Below are 20,959 nucleotides of genomic sequence, written 5' to 3'. Positions count from 1 at the left end.
GAAGTCCAATAAGTGGAAAATAGTGCCCATCATAAGCACACAGAAAATATAATGTAGCTTCCCGGGTTAATAGGAAAGCACTTGAGACTTTGGGGTTTTTGAGGTTTTTAAAAGTATCCCATTGGTAGTTGACCCTGATGCTTCTCTGCTAGATGGTTATAACACCAGCTGTGCACCATAAATTACCAGGGCAGTTAATATTCAATTACCTGCTGGAGTTTTGGGGCATTATTCTACTGGACAGGAGAGCCAGCTGGGGATCAGCAGCACTTACTGTTTTAGTAGGAGTATCACACATGCACAGCTCCACTGCTTGCAGAGCCAGTTCTGGTCTGGCAGAGGGTTCTCTGCAGGCTTGGAGGACAAAATTAAGCAGCATACTTAAACTGAGCTCACCAGCTTTAAATGGGGTAATCCTGTTCCTCCTTCCTTCCTATTCCCCCACTCTCCCAGTCTTTCCCACCTTCTTCTTTTTCACCCTGGTAATAACAAAGCCTTAATCTTAAGGAACCATGCTGGACTCCAGCTGACTACTTACACAGCCCCCTTGGGACCCTCTTTGCTTTCCCGGTATGAGGACTGCAGAGCGGGTACACTCACATCTGGCATCGTTGGCGTTAAGCCCAAGATGGTAAATCCAGCCAGATCACTGAGCACTGAAGAGAAAAACATGCTTGCTCTGTAGTGGGATAAGTAGGCTTGGTATCTCTGGCCACATGCCAGTTTTGCTAGTACTGTGTTGTCTCTGGGTAACCCTATCTGGATGTCCCTGTGTCACCCTCTCCAGTACCTGTGTGATATCGTTCCTACCATTGTCTAGAGTGTTCCAGCCCTTCTGTTTCATCCTGCAGTTTCTTTGAATTGTGTCACTCTTCATTAATAGATAATGTGCCATTTCAAAAGAGGAAAACTCAGTTTTTACTCTGTCCTTATAAGTTCTAGTTGGAGTCTTATAGGGTAGAGTACAGTAGATTGTAATCTCCTGGCCTTCAATAGTAAAAGAGTACTATTCATGAATATTTTGTACTATGAAGAGCTCATCACTGAAGAACAACGGAAGAAGCACATGGAGATTCAGGATATTTTTAAAAATAGGACCCCAAAATAGGCAACTGTGAAGTAGGAGTCTGGGTGTGATTTTCATTTAAGTAAATTTGTTTTAATGTCAAAATATTTCCAAGCAATATCAGTTTTGTCAAGAAGAGTGACAGACAAAGTAATTGAAGAAGTAGGCACATATCATGCTCTGTGACAAGGGGATTAGCTAATTTCCTAGACTAAGATTCTGACTCATTCCCTGCTTTGCTGTAATCCAAGTGTCAAGGATGGAAAGATTTATAAGTGAGTACCACAAAAGAAACTCGGATGGGGATACTGAAAGACCAGTGCCACATGTGCCTTCTCAAAGTGGAAAAGCACAAGGTTTAATCTGCAAAAAGATGTCTTAGTACGCTCTTGACAGAAGAAGAATTTGAAAGGCATTATTTTAATCTCCGAAGAACAAAAATAACAATCATTTTAATACTTAAATGTGGTCGCAAACAACTTAGGTCGCACTTCTGGTCCATGCTACTTTTGTCATGGGATTGCAGTAATGCTCTACTGCAACAAGTGTGGAAACAGTAAAAAAGAAATGATAGCACATGGTGTGTACAGCAGAAGGCAAAGGGTGAGCTGGTAGAGAAAGTCTGGAGTCAGACTCTGGTAGAGGCTGGGTTTTTTTCTCAGTCTAGACCTGAAGTTATTTCTACTAGTTTGACAGATCTATCAGCTCCTTGGGGTCTCTCTGAAGCAGTCTTGTGGGGTACATTAGCAATTGGAGTGCCAGGACTGCCTCTGGTCACAGAACCAGAGCATCTGGGAAGTACCAGTCCTGCCATGCTCAGGGAAGTCTGCAGGGGAGCTGTATGGAGAGAAGATGCACACCGGAAAAAGTGCATGGACAACCTGGACAGAAGAGCACCATGGCAGGGCAGAAAGGGCAGTAGGTGAGAGAGTTTAATAGGAGGCAGAAGAAATAGATTATAGAGCGTTTGAGATGGTGATACGATGGCCAAAATGTGTTCCAAGCAGAGCAGTGGATGTGAGTGTGAAAGTCCAAAGAAGCTTTAGGTGCGTACACTGTGTCACAGGGCTTGAGGCTGAGAACAGCACGACAGGTGGCCACCTGTCTCCCAAGCAACAATCTAAGAAGACTCTCTGCAGCTGCTCCCAAAGTTTGGGGCTGCCTGTACTCAAAAGGGAGGTCCCGACATGCCCTGGGCACCTCCAGCTCTGCTTCGCTGCTTGGCCAGAAGCACCACAGCCCACATGGCTCTGTGTCTGGGTGCTGGGAAGGGCGGGATACAGGAAGCTGGCAGCTCTCAGCCCCACTCCCTCCGGGCCCATCCCACTGCCTGTTCCCAGAGCGCACCTAACGCCCACGGATGGCATTTGGCTGCCTGCAGAGCTTGGCAAGGGCCAAGCTCTTTGAAAACAGACCTTGGTTATGATGGAGAAGGTAATGGGGATGGCACTACTGTCTGGGTTTTTTTTTAGTTAATGGTGCACAGTGGTTAGGGTGCTTGCCGGTAGCTAGGGAAGCCTCAGTACTAGGTCTTCTCAGTCTGGAGAAACTCAAGTGTATGTTTGCCAAGAAAGCAGGCTAACAAGCAGGCCAACTGTGGGAGGGGAAGAAGCTTGGAGCTTGTTGTTGAAGCAGGATAATTTATTATCCTGGCAGAATAAATTATCTTGGCGGAATAAATTATATATGAGTCAAAGAGCCAGGAAGGGAGCAACGAGGGGCAATGTGACAGCAGCCTGGGGGCTACAGCAGAGCTTGGAAGGGAATAAAGCTTGGCATATCCCCATCTCCATATCTGTTTCTCCATCTGAGCCCATGCAAAAGACAGTCCAGAACCAGATGTGAAGACTGCTGTTCTTAGAAGGAGATATTAACCTTTCGTCACAGGCCTTTGTGTCACTGAGTCTGTCTTCAGAATCATTTCTTGGTGGCTGTCTTGTACTTGGTTGGATCCACTCAGGTCACTGAGGATAGCCATTTCTTGGGTAACTGCTTAAGACAGCACGATATCATATAGTATGGCATCATCACTGTCACAAGTTTTAAAAGTAACTGCAATCCTTGGTTTTTCCTTTTTGTGGGTTACAGGGCTTTTTTTTGGGAGATACTTGTTGGCGAGGGGTTCCAAATAAACAAATATTCCTAACTGCATTTCTCCATGAGTATCCCAGACTCTGGACAGTGGTTCACAGAAGCACAGGATAATGTAGGTCAGAAGAGACTGCTGAATGTCATCCAATCCAACCTCTTCCTCAAACTATGGTCAAGTACAGCAAGCTTCTCAGGGCCAAGCAAAGCTGAGCTTTGAATATCTGTAAGAATTAAGATTCCACAACCTCACTGGGCAACCTCTTCCAGTGTAGGATTAGCCCCCCTGTGAACATTTTTGTCCTTGTATCTAGACAGAATTTCCTGTGCAGCAACTCGTGATGATTGCCATTGTCCTCCCACTGTGCACCTCTGAGGAAAGTCTGGCACTGGCCTGCCTTAGGTAGCTGATGGCAGGAATTAGGTGCCGCCTTGCCAGGGTTTTGCCCTGGCATAGCTCCCTCCTCAGCCTTGCCATTCAGAGGTGCCTCACCCTCCCTGCATGGTGCAGTTTGCCAGCTAGCACAGCATCCAGCTGTTGGTCTCACAGGACACTGCTGTAAGTCTGTGCTGGATTTGACACTGTCATGGGCTAATTATATCATACGCCACTAAATTTTCACCTATGATCTCTGTTCCCTTGCAGTTTCCCCAATTCCTGTCTAAATTTGCAACATTACATGAGTAAAGAATCATATTCAGTGTGGCCAGTTATTATTTTATATTGAATGAAGCAGATGCTGTCAAACAATTAAAAATCATCCTCAACACCATAAATGTTTTCAAATATAAGCAGATACTAAGGAATGAATGTACAGGAAAAGAGAATGTGTTTATTATGTTGCCACTTTATACAGTTAAACCATTTCTTCTGTGGTTTGTTTACACTGAGATATGGGTCCTATATAGGTAGCAGCTGTACACCAGCTGTGTGTGTAATTCCCTCTATAAAGATTACAGAAGAAACTCACAAGCTGCAATGTGGAAAAGGAGTTTTTCCTATTAAGTAAAGATACAAAAGACGTGCTGGACATTGTCTGCCTATGATCCATGCAGAGATTCCTCATCAAGCGTGTAAATTCAATCAGTCAGCTCCAGTGCCTCTCAATGGGTTACCTGTTCATTTAGTAAATTGACTGTGGTTTCAGGAGTGCCTCAGCTGGCTGGTGTAGGGCTGGAACTGGTCCAGAAAGGTCTTGACTGAGCCTGAGCTAATGAGCCCCAATAAACTCATGTCTGCTCTTTGTGGACACAAAAGTAGTGTTATACATGGACAGCTATCAGGAGCTGACTGTACTGCTTGGGACCAGCCAAAGTAAGGGTTCCTCAGCCTCCTGCTTCTGTGCTGGGGAGACTTGCAGTGGATTTGGTTGTCTTTGAACCTGTCAGCTTATGCGTTTACATGCTGCTATGTTTGAGCTAAAAATCCCTTTCCATTAAAATACTTTAGTCCTTTTCCATTAAACTTCCCATTTAAAGTAATTCAGGATTATATATCCCTGTGAAATGAATAGTGGAAAGTTGACTGTACAGGCTTTTCCTTCTTGTCTCCTAAGCTTTATCCCTTAAAATAGGTTGGAAGCCAGAAGAAAATCTTAGGGAATGTGCCTCTGTTAAATGGTGAACTGGGGCTTGGTGAAAGTAGCAACAAAAATAATGGAGCTGCTCACGAGAGAAATTATTTGTGAATGGAAGCCTAACATGATAGTGGACTTTGTCTTACCAGACATGTGCCGTGGAGACCCAAACAGAATCTGGCATATCTCACATCTCTGCTACCATGGAGTTTTTGAGCTGTTCCACGTCTCAACAGAGCTTTGCCTACTGCAGTGCTGAACCACATCCTCTCCTCCCCTTCATTGCAAGGTTAAAAACCAGTTTCTCTGCCAGGTGGATCTGCCAGTGCTCAGTCCTAAATGATTTTTATTGCCAGTTTCTGATACTTTGAAGAATAAGATGTATTTAGTATGATATCAAAACCAAAGTGAAAATCACAAAGGAACAGAGATTACAAGCAGTGTAAAAATTACCATGCCAAAAAAATATACCTTATATACACGTGGCTGGGAGTTACAAACTAGTGATGAAAGCAAGACAATACAATCTTCATGACAGCAAATCCATCGATAATGTTGAGTACTGCTGCCTGTTTCTTTCTTCCTCTCTCTTACATGGGTTAACTTGCTAATGTTTGCTTTAATAGTTTTCTGCAGGATTTATGAACACTGGATTAAAGACCAGATTATAGGGCATGCAGCATTGGCTGGCTTTTTGTGATATCCAATACCTTCTCTATACTTACAGCCTTTGCCTGACCAGGTCTAACTTAGACAAGCACTTGACAGCAGTCTTTTCTTTAGAATTTCTGTCTGAGATGATTCAGCACTAAAAGATGGAGTCTCTAACACTGTCTTTTTCTTCTTGAGCCAGAATTTTATAATTCCTTAAAGAAACTCAATCCCATATTAATATAACACACAATTACCAATGCACTTACCTGATGTACCATGCTGAATCCATGTGTAATGTTAGATAAGCCTTTGTGGTGCTTGGAGCTGTTGCTTGGGCCTGTGTGGTTCCCCAGAGACGTCAGCTCTACTGTTAGAGACAGTGCTGCTCCAGTACAAGATCTGAGAACAGAACCTACTGTCACCCCTCCTTGTCCCTGACTGCTTAAACTCTGTGCTGGTGAACCAAAAGCCTAAAGCCTATTGCCAAACATTCCTTGTAGCTCCACAGGATTGGCTGTGCACATTCACTTTCTGACTTGGAGAACTTCCTAGGACAGGAAAATAAGAATAAAATATAGGATAGGCAAATACCTTTTTGGCAACAAGAGCAAACTGAGCCTGCTTTGTTTCAGAGAATCAATTTTTAATGTCATATTTGCACAAGTTATTCTGTTATTCTTTTCTAAATTAAACTGTCACCTGTGCAGCTTCCTGTACCGACACACAGTTGTTTTCTCAGGAAATAAGTTGGGTGTTGAATACAATTCAAATATCAGTTTGAGAAAACAAAGACCCTTAAAAAAGGAACTGGATGTACAAAGTAACATGTTGTAGGGCCACATTCTTTCTAAGGGTAGTATCTAGGTTGCTGATGACACATTCGGTTAGGAAAATAATCAGCTGTATGTCCAAAGAATGTTCCCTTCTTCTGCATTTGCATAATTCTTCTGGGCCTACATGTAAAGATAGGATTTATTTCTCAAATCTAGAAGACCCCCAAATGTTTAGATTGCTGCCAAGCTCTATTTTGTTTTCACTGAGTGCATTACTTCTCAAATTTCCCTAATGTGACATGTGGCATGTACTAATGAACCTAGCCTGTTCCCCTGAATTCAGCCAGGAAATCTGCCCTGCTCTTCTCTCAGTGGCTTTTGCCTCCACTGCAGAGATGCTGTGGCTGCTCAGGAGCAGTTCCATTCCTGCCATGTTAGAGGTAGGTGTAGAAGGGGAAATGGAAAGGGATCCTGGTTTCCTCCAAATGTGAGTGGTGAAGGAGCTTCATGTGCTGCTGAGCTACTCCTGGAATAAGAGGAATAACTGCCAAGAGAAAGCCAGGGCAGAAAGCTGTGAGTGGAAACCAACAATGTTGTCCCAAACTAAGGCATCATCACTAATAAGTCACATGTTTCATGATGCTCATTTAAAAAAAAAGTAAAATGCTGGGTGTTCAGGGGCAGTAAGGATGAAAAGTTTAAAAAAATGATGCAGAAGTTCAGGAAAGAGTGGCATTACTGCTCATATGGAAGCTGGAACCACAGCTCCAGTTAGAAATGGATGAAAGGTGGTTTTAAAAATGTTTTGTGAGACCATTTAGGTATTAATTTTTTTTCAGTTTGTGAAAAATCTTGCACACTCAAAGTATTAGTTTTTCTCTTGTAATTTCTTCTTTTCCCAGTAAGTACAAAAAAGTAATTGCAGTCAGGTTACAATTTTCTTCCTTCTCACAACTAGCAAACGTACATTTTTCTTTCATTCTTCTGTAACTTTTCTAAACCTTTTCAGGTTTATAAAAATAGAAGTGGCAGAAAGGAAAATGAAATAAATAGATGTTACTCTGTCACTACTAAGTACTCCTCCTGTGGAAGTTTTGAGAGACTGCAGAATAGCAAACCAGGGTGAGAAGAGGGAGAAAGAAAAGTGGGAAAAAAACCCCCAACAAAACAAACAAGCAACATCATCAACAACAACGACAAAACAAAAACTGAAACAAACACCAAAAAAAAATTAAAAAGAAAAAACTTACCCCATGAAGAAAAAGATTCTTTTAACACTAGTTTTTTTTCTGTCATAGTCATAATGAACACTGAGGAAAAAACAGCTTCCTAACATGGCAAATCTGAAACAGAAAAAGTGTCTCATCTGATTACAGAACGTTTTTACAAAACTATGTTTTTTTAAATGCCGCTTTTATTAAAATTTCTATGTACACAACTGACAATTGATGGTTATAATAATAAACATGGATCAGAATTATTCTTGTTCCAATTATGCCTATCCAAGTGTTTTAGAGTTCTGTTAGAAACTTACAGTTTTGCTAGAAGACACCAGTGTATCTCTGAGGTATTTTCCAGATGCCATTGACAATGATGTGCAGTGCATCGGGCCCCAGAAGTACTGTTTATATTTTATTTGATTCCATGTGTTATGTATTGATATATATATGCAGACACATATACATGTCTGCATACATATATTTATATGCATGTCAGTGTGTGCATATGTAGAAAAGATTTACGAGCTCTCTAAATTGGAAATGAATGTCAGAAACTACCTGTTTCATGCAGGTGAAGAGAAAACAAGTGTCAGTCACTTTCTATGTTCTTTTTCTGCCTTTCAATTTCTTGCTTTGTGATTCTAGGATGCAAATCTAGGAAAACTCCAGAACTTCAGTGATTTGAGAAGGTGAGGGTTAGGGTTTTACTTTGAATTTTGAAACAAAGTTCTCTTCTTATTGAGATTTTTAGGGGTAAACTGTGAACTTTTGACAACATCTGACATGACCATATGCTGCAATAACAAGATGTAGTGTGAAGTAACTGCAGTATATGAAGTAGTATTTGGAACATCTCATGCACTTATGTTTCCAAAAATGTCATATTAACCCAGTACATATTAGCAGTCAGTGTAATTCCTTCCTACTGCCTTCAGAAAGCCTTGGATAGCTCAAAATATTCACTTTACTATGTAATTTAAATGTAACTGAAAACAAGGAAAGGAGGAGGAAAAAACTCCCAAAACTTCAACATGTGGAGAAAAACCAGAAAAAAAAATATCTCAGTTAAAATCAAATGCCTATTTTCATCCTCACCTTTCCTCATTGATCTCACCTCAGCTGGCATAGAAACAGGCTTGGCAAGGATGCAAAGTTTTGCTTCTGACTTTTGAAGCCAATCTAATGTTCTGTCTTACAAAATAACATCCTCAGACTCATATATCTGTACTTCCTGAGAAGTCTGTGGATTTGAATATGAGGGAGTCAATAGCCTGAGAGAGACTGGGCTGTTTGTGAGTCAGAAGCCTCTTTCTCAATATTTCCAGTCTAACCTGAAATGGATGGGACCAGAAATTGCAGAGGAAAGCCTACTCCTAAGGAATTTCTAGGGAGAATTTGCAAATGGAGTTTAACTCATAGAAGACTTAAAAAAACCCCTTTTTGTGCATGCTTTATGCTACAAGCCTTTTAGATATGTCTGTTATAATTTCGGATCTTGCTGCTGCTGTTCCTAGTGACCTCCTTGTGTTTCTCTACTTCAAAACAATCACATCCTTCTTGCATTTTCTGTCCTATTGTTCTTGTCCCTTCTGGCAGCAAGCAGAGCTTTGCACTGGCCTGAGGAGGAGGTACTACTTCTCCTTACCAAGCAGCCCTGGCCTCACACGACCTGGAGTGCCATGGGATTAGCCAACACTCCCCAACTGATTTAATATCAGTTGAGCAGCTTTTCCTGAAACAGTCCTGGTATTCCAGAAATCTTCATACTCAGCCTTCATCTCACCAAAATTTTCCAAAGAACAGTGGCCTCTGTACTGCCTGAACGCAAGCCCTGAGGAATTTAGTACCTGTACCTATTTGAGACAGTTCTCATCTTCTTGTGATGGGATAATGTTTGTATCTGATACCACTTATTCACCCCTATTGAGAAGTTGAATTTTATAAATACCCGGGCTAATTCCCACTTGTCTATTGGGAGGAACTTCTGTGATAAGAAAGAAGAGTAGTTCATCGAAAAAAATAAGAATTAATTGCAAATATCTATGAAAAGAGAGGTCTTTCTCCTGCAGCAGTTGGAGATAGTCCTGCTTTTCAAGCAATGAAGAACAGTCTCTAGAGATTAGCACGGCCTCGGGCAAAGTCTATTTTCTTTTGTCTTACAAATACCATTGACTTTAAAATTGTACCTGAGGTAGAGCTTTGAGGAAGTCACCTACGGCACAATACTTAGAACAGCTCACTGGAATCCTGGGGATAGTGACTGGACATAAAATTCAATGGAGAGTCTGCATGAGAAACAGCATCGATCTTCTTGTCAACCCATATTCGTCAGCAGCTGGGCTGCTGTGTTGCATCAGCTGGGATTTCTTTATTTTATTGGGGCAATATACTGGAAATCATTATAAGACTGGATGCTCTGGTTAAATCTGGGTGGTTTCTTTACCTCACTAATGGAAAAGGCATATTTTCTTGCAGGTGTCTGAATTCTCAGCAGCAAAGGAAAGATGAGAAGATGCACACTGTTTTGATGCCTCAAAGGCTGGAGAGCTGTGAGTTTATGTCAAAGACAGGGAATCACAGTGCTTCCACGAGGGATTATCTAACAGTGAAAGGACTGAGAATATATGAGGAATGAGCTTGAGACAGGAGAAGCAAGATTGCCCCACTAAAACACTGTTCTCATTAAAGACACCCTCATTGCTCCACAAAGCTTTCTAAATGCATTAGGTTTGAATCTTTTCTGCTGAAATGTGACAAATGCAAAATTGTTTTAATAGGAGAAGAATTTATCCTATTCTGTGGATTCTATTGGTCTGCACAAAGAAAAACCTGAGAGCATGGTATAAAATTGTGGAAGTAGGTGATGACAAATCTGTTTTCCTGTTCAGTGTTTTTACAAAGTATTTATAAGGACAGATGGTGGGCAACAGCAGAACATGTTCAGTTTTATCAAGACATTTGGCTAACAAGCACAGACTGAAATAAATTTCTTTCCTTCTCAACTTAATAATTTTAATTAGAGGCAAAAGGTGTGGTAGTCTCATTGTCTGGAGGCGTATGTGCAATATTGTCTTGGTTGGGCAGGACTGGGTGGGAGAGAATATCACTGCCTCTAATGAAGGGTGGTGCATATCTGTGCAATCTCAGAGTTTTTATTGTCTGGTAATCTAAAAAATGCAAATTCCAAATCTGCTTTTGCACAACATACACAGAGAGACACAGACACTTTCAGTTAGTTGTAGAACAAAAATATGACTACAGAATGTGTGCAAGTAATACCATGCCACTGGAAAAGAAAGGCTTTTTAACAAATAGTGGGACACACATTTATTATCTTGAGGGGAAATTTTCAAAGCTACCTATGTAAGTTAGTGGTCTCTGGAACTCCTTCACTATTTAAGTGCTTTTGAAAATCTTACTTATTAACAAGTAATTTTGAACTTCCTATTTTCTCTCTATAAGGACATCGGAGTGTTCTGGAAATAATCATGGACCTACTCTAACCAGGTCTAATGGTGTTCACTTACCCTACTTATCTCTGGTCATATTCTAGCTTTTTCATAAAGATGCTCACACAGATGATAATGTGCATTTTGTCCTTTACCAGCTCTTCAAGCTTCAACACAGGAAACGCTTCTCCTGCTTTTGAATACTGCACTGGGAGGTGTACCAGTATTGGGCTGGTCCCAAAAGAAGCAATGGAATGAGATTTGTTCCCTGAGCAGCCCTGGCATCCTGTTCTTACTGTGTATTCCCTCTCTCATGTGTGGGTTATGGAAACATTCAAAATGCCTTCATTCACAAATATGCTTTTGTTAAGAGATGTGAGTTTCTAAGATTTTCTGTGAGAAGCTGTCTTATTGCTTTGTCATCATAGTCCTCATTAAGGTGTCTGATATACCCACTACAATCACAGTATTTATGCAGAGTAGTTTCTAACTGTTTCCTGGGCTGCATCAAAAGAAGTGTGACCAGCAGGTCGAGGAAGTTGGTTCTGCCCCTCTACTCCACTCTCATGAGAACCCACCTGGAGTACTGTGTTCAGGTCTGGGAACACAAGAAAGAAATCAGCCTGTTGGAGCAGGTCCAGAGGAGGGCCAAGAAGATGATGAGAAGGATGAGGCACCTCCCCTATGAGGAAAGGCTGAGAGTTGGGGTTGTTCAGCCTGGAGAAGAGAAGGCTCCAGGGAGACCTTATAGCACCCTTCCAATACTTAGAGAGGGCCTACAGAGGGACTTTTTACTAGGGCATGCAGTGATAGGACAAGAGGGAATGGCTTTAGACCGAAAGACAGGCTTAGATTAGATATTAGGAAGAAATTGTTCACTGTGAAGGTGAAGAGGCACTGCAACAGGTTGCCCAGAGATGCCGCATCCCTGGCAGTGTTTAAGGCCAGGCTGGATGGAGCTCTGAGCAACCTGGTCTAATGGAAGGTGTCCCTGCCCATGGCAGGGGGAATTGGTATTAGATGATCTTAAGGTTCCTTCCAATCCAAACTGCTCTATGGTATTTTTCTATGATTCTAACTATAAATCTGCTGCTGACTTTGTGAAACTATTTCTTTCCCATGATAGTAAATCTTTAAACCAATAAAATAATTGATTTTATAACATCTTATTGAATGTTTTCCCTTACTGACTGAAGTTTACTTCTTGGGAACAATTTAAAGGACTGTTATCAGCCTCTTGGCTGTAAAACGGCAATACATCTCTATCAGTCATTATTTTACTGCCTTTTAGTCACTACTGTTCAGAAGAAAGCTCAGTTCACTGTGAATTACCAGAATTACATCTCTTTATGACTAGTAACTTGTTTTTGTGTCCCTTGTGAGTATAAATCTCTGAGATTTATGAGAAGTGTCTGACTACACTGCATTGGATTTCATCACTGCCCAGTGGGGACACATCCTCAGCAGGGAAACACAGCCAGGAAGGCCTGGACTGTGCATCTCAGGGCAGGAGCTTGAGCAAAAAGAGGTTTCCTGCACACTGCTCAGGTGGGAGAACTGAGGTTTTGTGTCTGTGTGCAGCCATCCACCTCTCACAAGTTGCATCAACTGCCTAGCAGGATTAATGTTCTAGTCTTTATAGTCTCCATGGCAAATGATATATGGCCCAGTAAACCATAGTGGTTCGTTACATACTGCATGCTTTCAAACTTTAAATACATAGTTAAACTTCAGCAGTGTCCCTTCTGAGAGGCACAGTCCCAGTCTCTGAAAAAAGGGATTTTACTCGTGTCTTATTTCTTCTTCCTCCAGATCTGACCTCAAGGAAAGCAGAGCTGGGGAGTTTCCAATAATTGTGCCACTGTTCTGGGAACCCCACAATTATTAACATATAAAAAGGACAATTCTTTTGAACTATGTTGGTTATATTTGATTGGAAAAGCAGGTCAATGTGCTAAAACAATTTAAATAATATTATTTCATGTTTTGAAATGCTTACAGTGCCTACAAAGCAATTTTTTGGATGAGAGGCTATAGTCTATGTTTCATGGTTCTTCTATTTGTAACTGCTTATAAGACATTGTAATACATAAAAGAGTAATTGTAGATATTAGTGTAGATATCTAAGACCCATGTAAGCAAAGCTACTTTCAAGTGCAACACATTGCACTTAATTGAGGAAGTACTCTTAGTGTAAAAATCTCTGGATTCATAATTCCTGACAAGGGTAAACTTCCTACACAATATGTTTTTTACACGTTTTGAAGGCCTGCTTCTGTAGGCAGGTAACTTCAGATTGCTCCTATAGGCAGACTGACACACGCATGGACGTTTGTAGATCTGATCTGACACAGCACAGCTGGCACTACTCCACTGCTGCCTTGAGAAGAGCTACTTTGTTTTACATGTGGTGAGATGCTGGCTCTGAGCACCCAGTGTGGTTCATGTGATTGGTCCAAGATTGAAAATGTAGATTTTACTGGCTTACAAGAGTAGGAAGGATGTATCTCCTATAGGGTGTGTCTGATCAGTTATGGTTCATAGATGCTGTGTACTCTTTTTAAAAGAGAGATAAATGCATTGCTAGTAACAAACCCGTCTCACCCCATCTAATCACCTGGAGTAAAAGCTGTTGAAAACAAATTTGCTTGTTCCTGTGTGTCAAAGGTATCAACATCAACCCTTAACCTTTCCTGAGAATACAGTATTCTTGTCATCACTTGTTCTTGTTGCTTCTCTTACTGATTGTGGCCAAATATCAGTAAATAAATATCTTCTCAACCATAAGCTGATTTATAGGTAAATGAGTCAGATTTCACATGGCCTCTTTCCCTGCCCTTCTGCCCTTAATTTGAGCAATATACCACTCTGCAAATAGATCCACTGACTTCATACCACCATACCATTTGAGTGTCAGTGCAGCATTGGATGCCAAGCTAATTCACATGCTGCTATCCAAAACACAGCATGTGAATTAACTGCAAATTTATTTTAGCTAAGCTGTAATTAACACAAATCAGCTGGCCTTGTTGTAGGTGATAGAAAAATAATGGATATTCACTTTTTTGGGGACTTTTGCCTTTCTGCTGTTGCAGGGCTGACACTGGTGAAATAGGTGGTGGATCTATCACAGTGCTGTAAGAGTGGCTGCATAAAATGGGCCACGGAGCATGTCCTGCAAGTTGCTAGCTGTACCCTGGCTACTGCTTCATGGATTTCCTGGGGAGTCTACTCCTTTCACTGCTGCTAAGGAAACACAAAGGCTTTGAAGTACCTTTTCTCTGGCCACCTGCCTGCCTCGGTGCTGGGCTCTCAGAGGTACTCTTCCAGAGTTCAGAGCTCCTGCTTGAGAAAGATGAAAGGTGTCCTCCTGGAGAGCTTCCCAGCTCAACCACGAGAGCAATAGCTTGAAACTGAGGTTCTTGTCTCCTTTCCACCCCATTCATTCCTTCCAGACAGGCTGAAAGGAGTGCAAAGTCAGCAGAGGATAGTGCTGAGCAGGCAGTTTTGGAGGCAAAGAATTCCTGTGTGACTGCGTGTTTACAAGTATCGGGTAAAATAATCGTCTGTGATTTGACAATGAACCCTACGTATTGTAGGGAAGGAAGACTTCTGGCATGGGGAATGTTGTGCACTCACCTGGCATCATCTTGAAAGCTTTCGAGGGCAGGATAACAATAGGGTATTATTCCTTCAGGGAAAAGAAAAAGAAAAATGGTGAACCCTGCAGGAAGCCATCAGGGCAGAAACCTAACAAGAGCTATCTGAACACAGTGACTGAGGACAGCTAAATATTTAATTTCTCCTTTTATTACAGCTGACAGAATTACAGAAAGAATAGAGTTGATGCATGGATGCAGTTGATGAGCTATGCCTTTGAAAAACTGGGCTAGTATGTTCAGGCTTTGAGAGGTTCTGACTTGCTCATGGTTTCTTTTTCTCTCCCACTCATCCAGTACTGACTGTCAGAAATTCCTATTCACTGTTCAGCTCCTCTGGCTTCGTCTTTTTCCTTGTAAATTGTTGGTTTTACTTCTAGTGAGCTGTAACTATTAGACCAGAGCACAAGCTGTTGTCTGTATATGCAGCAGAGATGCTGAACAGGCATAAAAGCCAGGAGAACATTTCAGTTCCAGTAAGTACCACATACCTAATCCACCCATCTCCATATAACATATACTGCATGTCTAACTTCTGCAGCACTGCAGGAATATTTGGTTCTCCTCATACTATGTTCCACAGGCAGCTTTGCCTCTGGCATCACATCATGCTTTGTGTCTTGGAAAAAGAACAGGACAACTGACTGGGAACCCAGAGAGGAGAACACTACAGATTTGACTAAACTAGCTCTGAAGGATGAACAGTGGAAAGCTGGCAGTTAATTTTTGGTAGCTGGTATTATACACATACCAAAAGTCAAGCTCATATACAAAGCACAGAGCAGACTTTCACATGCAATTAATTTAATTCCATTAACTGATTTAATGGTTGAATTGTCAGAGGGAAATCTATTTACTGAAACAACCTAGGTAAATATAATTGATTGCCCCTGTTGGTTTCTGCAATTTCATTTTTTAATATTGTCATTTCAGATATGAATTTCAGGTATCAGAAGGAATAGAAGGAATATAGGAAAAAAGCTAGGAAGAAAGCAATCATTTGACTAAGATTGACATCAGATGTACAGCAAATAGAAAATTTAAGCCACATTTGGGGCTTAAGAGACTAAGGAAACACTTGTTATATAAAAAAAATCCTTCTGTGATGTAAATTTCTATATTCTAACAGTTATTTATCATCCTTATTATTATATGATATATGAATGGCAAGGTGAAGTCATATAAGGAGTCCTTCCTGATTTTTTACACTGAACTATATAATGTATATAAGCATTCATCATGCCCAAAACATTAATGAAATTGTATTAAGTAAACTCTATATTTTGGGAGAAAGAATTTAGCTGGAGTAAAGCATAGTAGCCATCAAGTTAATTTCTGTAATTTAGAAAATACTTCTGTCATAAAACTCTATCACTAGTACCTAAAAGAGAACTGAAAATTATGTTATGGCAAGTTGGTTCCCAAAAGCACTTAGCAGTCTATATTACTCTCAAAAGAAGAAAAAATAGAGGAGTCCTACAGTAAAGGAGTTGGAGAGTTACAGTAAAGTAACAAGAACAAATAACCAAGTTTTGAAACATATCTTACAGACTGAAAATTTTAACCTGTATTCAGTGAAGATAGCCAGGGATTGTCATCAGTCTGTGTTAATTTTCTGTCTGCATAACTATCCCTCCTTTCAATAGCTCTTGACTCATGTTGCAGCCAGGCAGCTGTGTCAAAATGAAGGAAATATAGGACATGGATGATATGCTCTATAAGGGAACATTGGTATCTTGAACAGTCAGGAATGGTTTTGAAGTGGTAGGAGTCTGTAGAGCATGTATAAAACACAGTCCATGTGAGAGGCTTTTAGAAAAGTTACTAAACAACTGCTGAGATGAAAAACATGGTGAAACTGAGGGAGTGGGAGCTCTTATTCTTGCCAGAAAAAGGCTAATGTTACATCTGTCTTTAGTCAAGGCAAGAAGGAGGACCAGAGAAGAGGAACTGTAGACAAGTGAGGCTCACCTCAGCCTGGAAAGATCATGGAATATGAATCTTGGAGACCATTTTCAATCACATACAGATGGAAAGATAAAACAAGACTAAATCCTTGACAAACCTGACTGCAGTCTGTGATGCAATGACTGTGTATACTAATGGGAGGAGAGGGCTAGATGGAGTATATATTGACTTTAGTGAGGATTTGACATGTCAGAAGAAGGTATAAAACCTGCACTTCTCTCAGGGTTTTCAAATGATATAACATGCAGCTATAGCCATGAACTGGAGGTTCAGGCTAGATATTATGTGAAATATTTTCATTAGGAGAGTAGTGCAGCACTGGAAGATGTTGTCTGGGCAGACACTGGAGTCTCAGTCCCTGGATAGTTAGAGGACTTGACCAAAGTCCCAGCTGACCTGATCAACCAGCATTGGTGGTAGTTCCACTTCCAGAAAGAGGCTGGAGTTGATGACTCTGTGACTATGTACTTGCCACTGACCTTCAAGAAGCGCTTCAGCAAAGCCAGCAATGAACTACTCTGAGCACGATGCCTTTATTACTTCAGGTGGCATAGTGCAGACACGCATCATGACTCTCGTTCAGACTTAAGCCCTTCCTATTGCAATTGTGACATTCCTGGCTCAGCTTCAGCAGCACTTTGTGTGGGGTAAGAACTGGTGAAGTTCAGTGTGTTGGACTGCAATCCACACGACAGGCAAGCCAAGAAAGGAGTTTAAGGCTCCCTCTTCCGTCTAACCATTTATTGTCTGCAGCATTAAAGAGAAAGTGGGCTTGTTGAAGTTATCTGCATCATCAAGTTCATGCCATCCCCCTTGCACGGGTTTGCAGGAAAGGGCAAGGCTAGGTGGAGTATTGATCCCTGCCCAGCTCCTGCCACTCCCTCCCTGGGCACTGTGCCTGCACCAGCACCCAGCACCCAGCACATGCCACTGTGTCCAGCCCTCCACAGCCAGAGGCGACCCAAAGATTGAGTGAAACTCAGCACCCAAATGTGCTTTGTAGGTTGTTTGGGCAACATCATTCCTCTTGCTGGGGGAAAGCTGTGAAGCAACAATGCAGCAAACAGGAAATGAGTCACCACTTTTCTGCACACTTCTCAGGCAATATTTGTGCTACAGCAAATACACCATTTAATTTTGCCCTGGAAAGTACTTATAAAATTAACAACAAAGAAACACTATTCTATGTTTCTACCTTTGAAGAGCTACAAATGTCTTTTTGCCCAGATATTGCCTGCATTGAGTTGTTTACTGCAACACAGTGTCTTATTCTTCACTGACTAGCTTTCCTTACAAATCCTGCCAAGCACAAATTAGGTCAACCTAAGCGGCAATATGAAAGGTAATTAGCCAAAAACTTTCTTAATTAGTGCTGTTATTCAGGGTGGGGAGAGCTTAGCTCACAGCAAATTGGGGCAGGGCACTTTGGTAGAGAGAGAGTCTTTCTAAAGAAAGGTGGATCTAACGCTGGATTCCTGCCCGATATATTTAGAAATTTCGATTGCTGTGTTTTGTGACCAGAGTGAGAACTGCAATTTGTGCCTGTAGGGTGCTCTGCATAGCACTAGACTGCAGTAAAACAACAAACCCCAAACTAATCCTTCTTATGGACCTTCTTCTTCATGTAAATTGATAATTTCAGGTTTTCAGGCAATCTGTGTCAGTTGCAGAAGTGTTGGGAAGAGATTGTTTCCCTCCTCCTTGAGGCACCAGAAGTGCATTGGTGCCTCTGCACAGCTGCTCCTGTTGGACTGCCTGACCAGGGCCTGGCATCCTTAATTCGGTGGCTCTACTTCTGGGGTCTTGTTCAGGACCCCACTTTGCAGGGGATACAAAAGACAGATCAATATGGTTTCCAGCGAGCAAGCTCCTGTAACAGTGCATTTGATATTATTGGCATCTTAACTCTTGGACAAGCCTGGGACTAAAGGGGCAAGATTAAGTTAGTTTGAAGATAGTAAATTTGCAAGAAACTTGTGCTAGCCCTCATCCAAGCAGTATTTGGATGAAGAGAGATTTCTACTTTTTGTCATCAAGCAACTTTCACATTCTCTCACCTCTCCCCTCCTGTCAGTATAAAACACTGACCAATTTTGCTTAAATAAAAGAAAAAACAGTATCCCAGCTTTTCATTTCTGCTACTTGCTCAGTTTTTACTATCCTTACAATCCATCTCCCATCTGGAGGGAATAAAATTATTTGCATTTTTCCATGTACAAATGCTGCTAGGTATTTGATGACAAGTTACTGATTAATAATTCTGATTAATATATAATACACTGATGACAATCTTCTGGAATAAGCAGCTAAATATCATATTAGTGGGCATAGACTGTAATAAAAACACACAAGTGCAAATACGGAAAAAATATGCAAGGGTACAACCAACAAAGCTCCAAAAATCAATGATTTTTGCACTGGCTATGTATGAACCAACTCATTTCTAAAAGCAGCCTAGCTGTGTTCAGGCAGTATTGCGCTCAAGCTAATAAAAATGTTCGGTGGACATTGTTTTTTTAGGTAAGTGAAAAATATTTTATGGAAAATACTACAGAGTTCTGCAAAAGTAGGCTGTTCTATGAATACTTACATTAAAATTGCATCCTTACTTCTCATTTTAACATTTTTTCATTTTATTATGTAGGCATAAAAGCATCAAAATAGATCTAAAGTGATATTTCTCCTGCAGTTTTATATCTGACTATTAAGTTACGTAGACATGGTGCTTAAGTGAACTTGGCAGTGCTGGGCTAATGGTTGGATTTGGTGATCTTTAGGGTCTTTTTCAATCTAAATGATTCTATGATTCTACTTTTGTCTTTACAGAAATGCTTAAATGCCTGCTTAAACAGACTTGTCATCTAACTCCAATCATGAGTGAATATTTCACAGAGAACCAAACCTACTTTGAAGCACTTTTGCTGTGAAGCACTTTTGTGCTCACAGTATACACATTTTCCCCTTTATATAAATCTACCTATCATTTGCATCAAATCTCTGGTAATGCTGTTAAAACAAAGTATATCATATGCTTAGAGACATAGAGCTTCAGTGCTTATGTTGACAGCCTTTCTATATGAGTTTAAAAATCAATCCTTCCTCAAACTGAGGATTAGCCAGCAACACAATGGTGATCAGTTTTGTAATATGTGAAATATGTGTCAAATCTAATAACTAAAGTCTGCCTAAACAAAAGAATGTGTTCAAAAAGATTAGTGGGTTATTGCAGGCTCACACAGTCCGATGCCATTTTTCGTGCTCCTTGGACAGCTTTTAATATGTCTCAGCTGCTGCAAGTCAGCACGTGCTCTTTAAGCATGGAAAATAATGCAGGAGTTTAGGAGAGCTGTGCTGATGCTTTGAATGAGAAGGCTATTTGGTGAACTGGAGACATAAAAGGCTTTTCTTTTTCATCAGAAGAATTTTCTACAAAGGCTAGAAGAGATCTCGTGCTTCAGTTAATAAATACTTGGTTAATACATATCATCCCCATATAGCTCTTGACTGTAGCAGGCTTAACCAGCAGATGATGATGCACTCTCACAGTTTCTTGTCAGTCACTGTACATGCTGCTCTTCAGTCAGATTTGCATTAGCAGCTACTGCCAGAGGGACAAGACGCTTATCAGGGCACACAGCTCGCAGCAGCATAGATAGTACTGGTGAGGGTGCACACCCTCAGCCAGGAAAAAAGAAGGGTTTGAAAGGTTAGGCTAGCGAACACATGGACCAAATGATCACTGATTATTATAAAATTCATCAAATTTGCTCTTTTGTACTGGAGACCAGTGGAATTACACTGCTCCTGCCTTACGATGTGTAGGTAGTGCTATTTGCACAGCATCTTCAATAGCCTGATTTTATATACTTGGAAAAGTGGATCAATAAGCTTCTAAATGATGGCAGCTATCTACTCGGTGTGATATCATCACCCACAACACAGTCAGATGCTGAGATAATGATGCTTTTGACAAGAGGCTTTAAAGGTTTGAGTTAAAATGGTACAGTCTGCCCTTGATGATTCACCTACATATCTAATTTTGGGAATTCTGTGTGTAATGTTGTGACTATTAACAAATTATTGCAATTAAACTTGAATTCTTCTTTGAAACAGGTTTCTGAGGACTAATGGTGCACACTTTGCAGAAGTTAATACTTCCTTAGTGGTGAAGAAATTCTCAGCTTTCTCATTGCCAAGGCACATCTTTACCTACAACTTTAATGGAAAGTGTGCCCTGCTTAAACTTTTCACAAAGCATCCAAAATAGTTGCAGATATAATTTTCCCTCTTACTCTAGAATTGCAAGTCAAACACCCTAAAATGTTAATGCTTTCGAAGCCTCCAGTGCTGTTTCAAGAAAAATTCAGGGATGTTTATCATGAACTACAATACACAAAACTTCTGTTTATGCTGCATGCCAGTTTCACAGTTCAAGGGACAACTCTGCCAGGCCACATCTAGTATCATATACTAGTATTATATCGCTCATAAACAACATGTTGTCT

The sequence above is a fragment of the Manacus candei genome, unplaced genomic scaffold, assembly GCF_025592945.1.
Source record: "Manacus candei isolate 608988 ecotype Guabito, Panama unplaced genomic scaffold, ASM2559294v1 h1tg000028l, whole genome shotgun sequence".
Taxonomy (NCBI): domain Eukaryota; kingdom Metazoa; phylum Chordata; class Aves; order Passeriformes; family Pipridae; genus Manacus; species Manacus candei.
Note: the sequence above shows the minus strand (reverse complement) of the source record.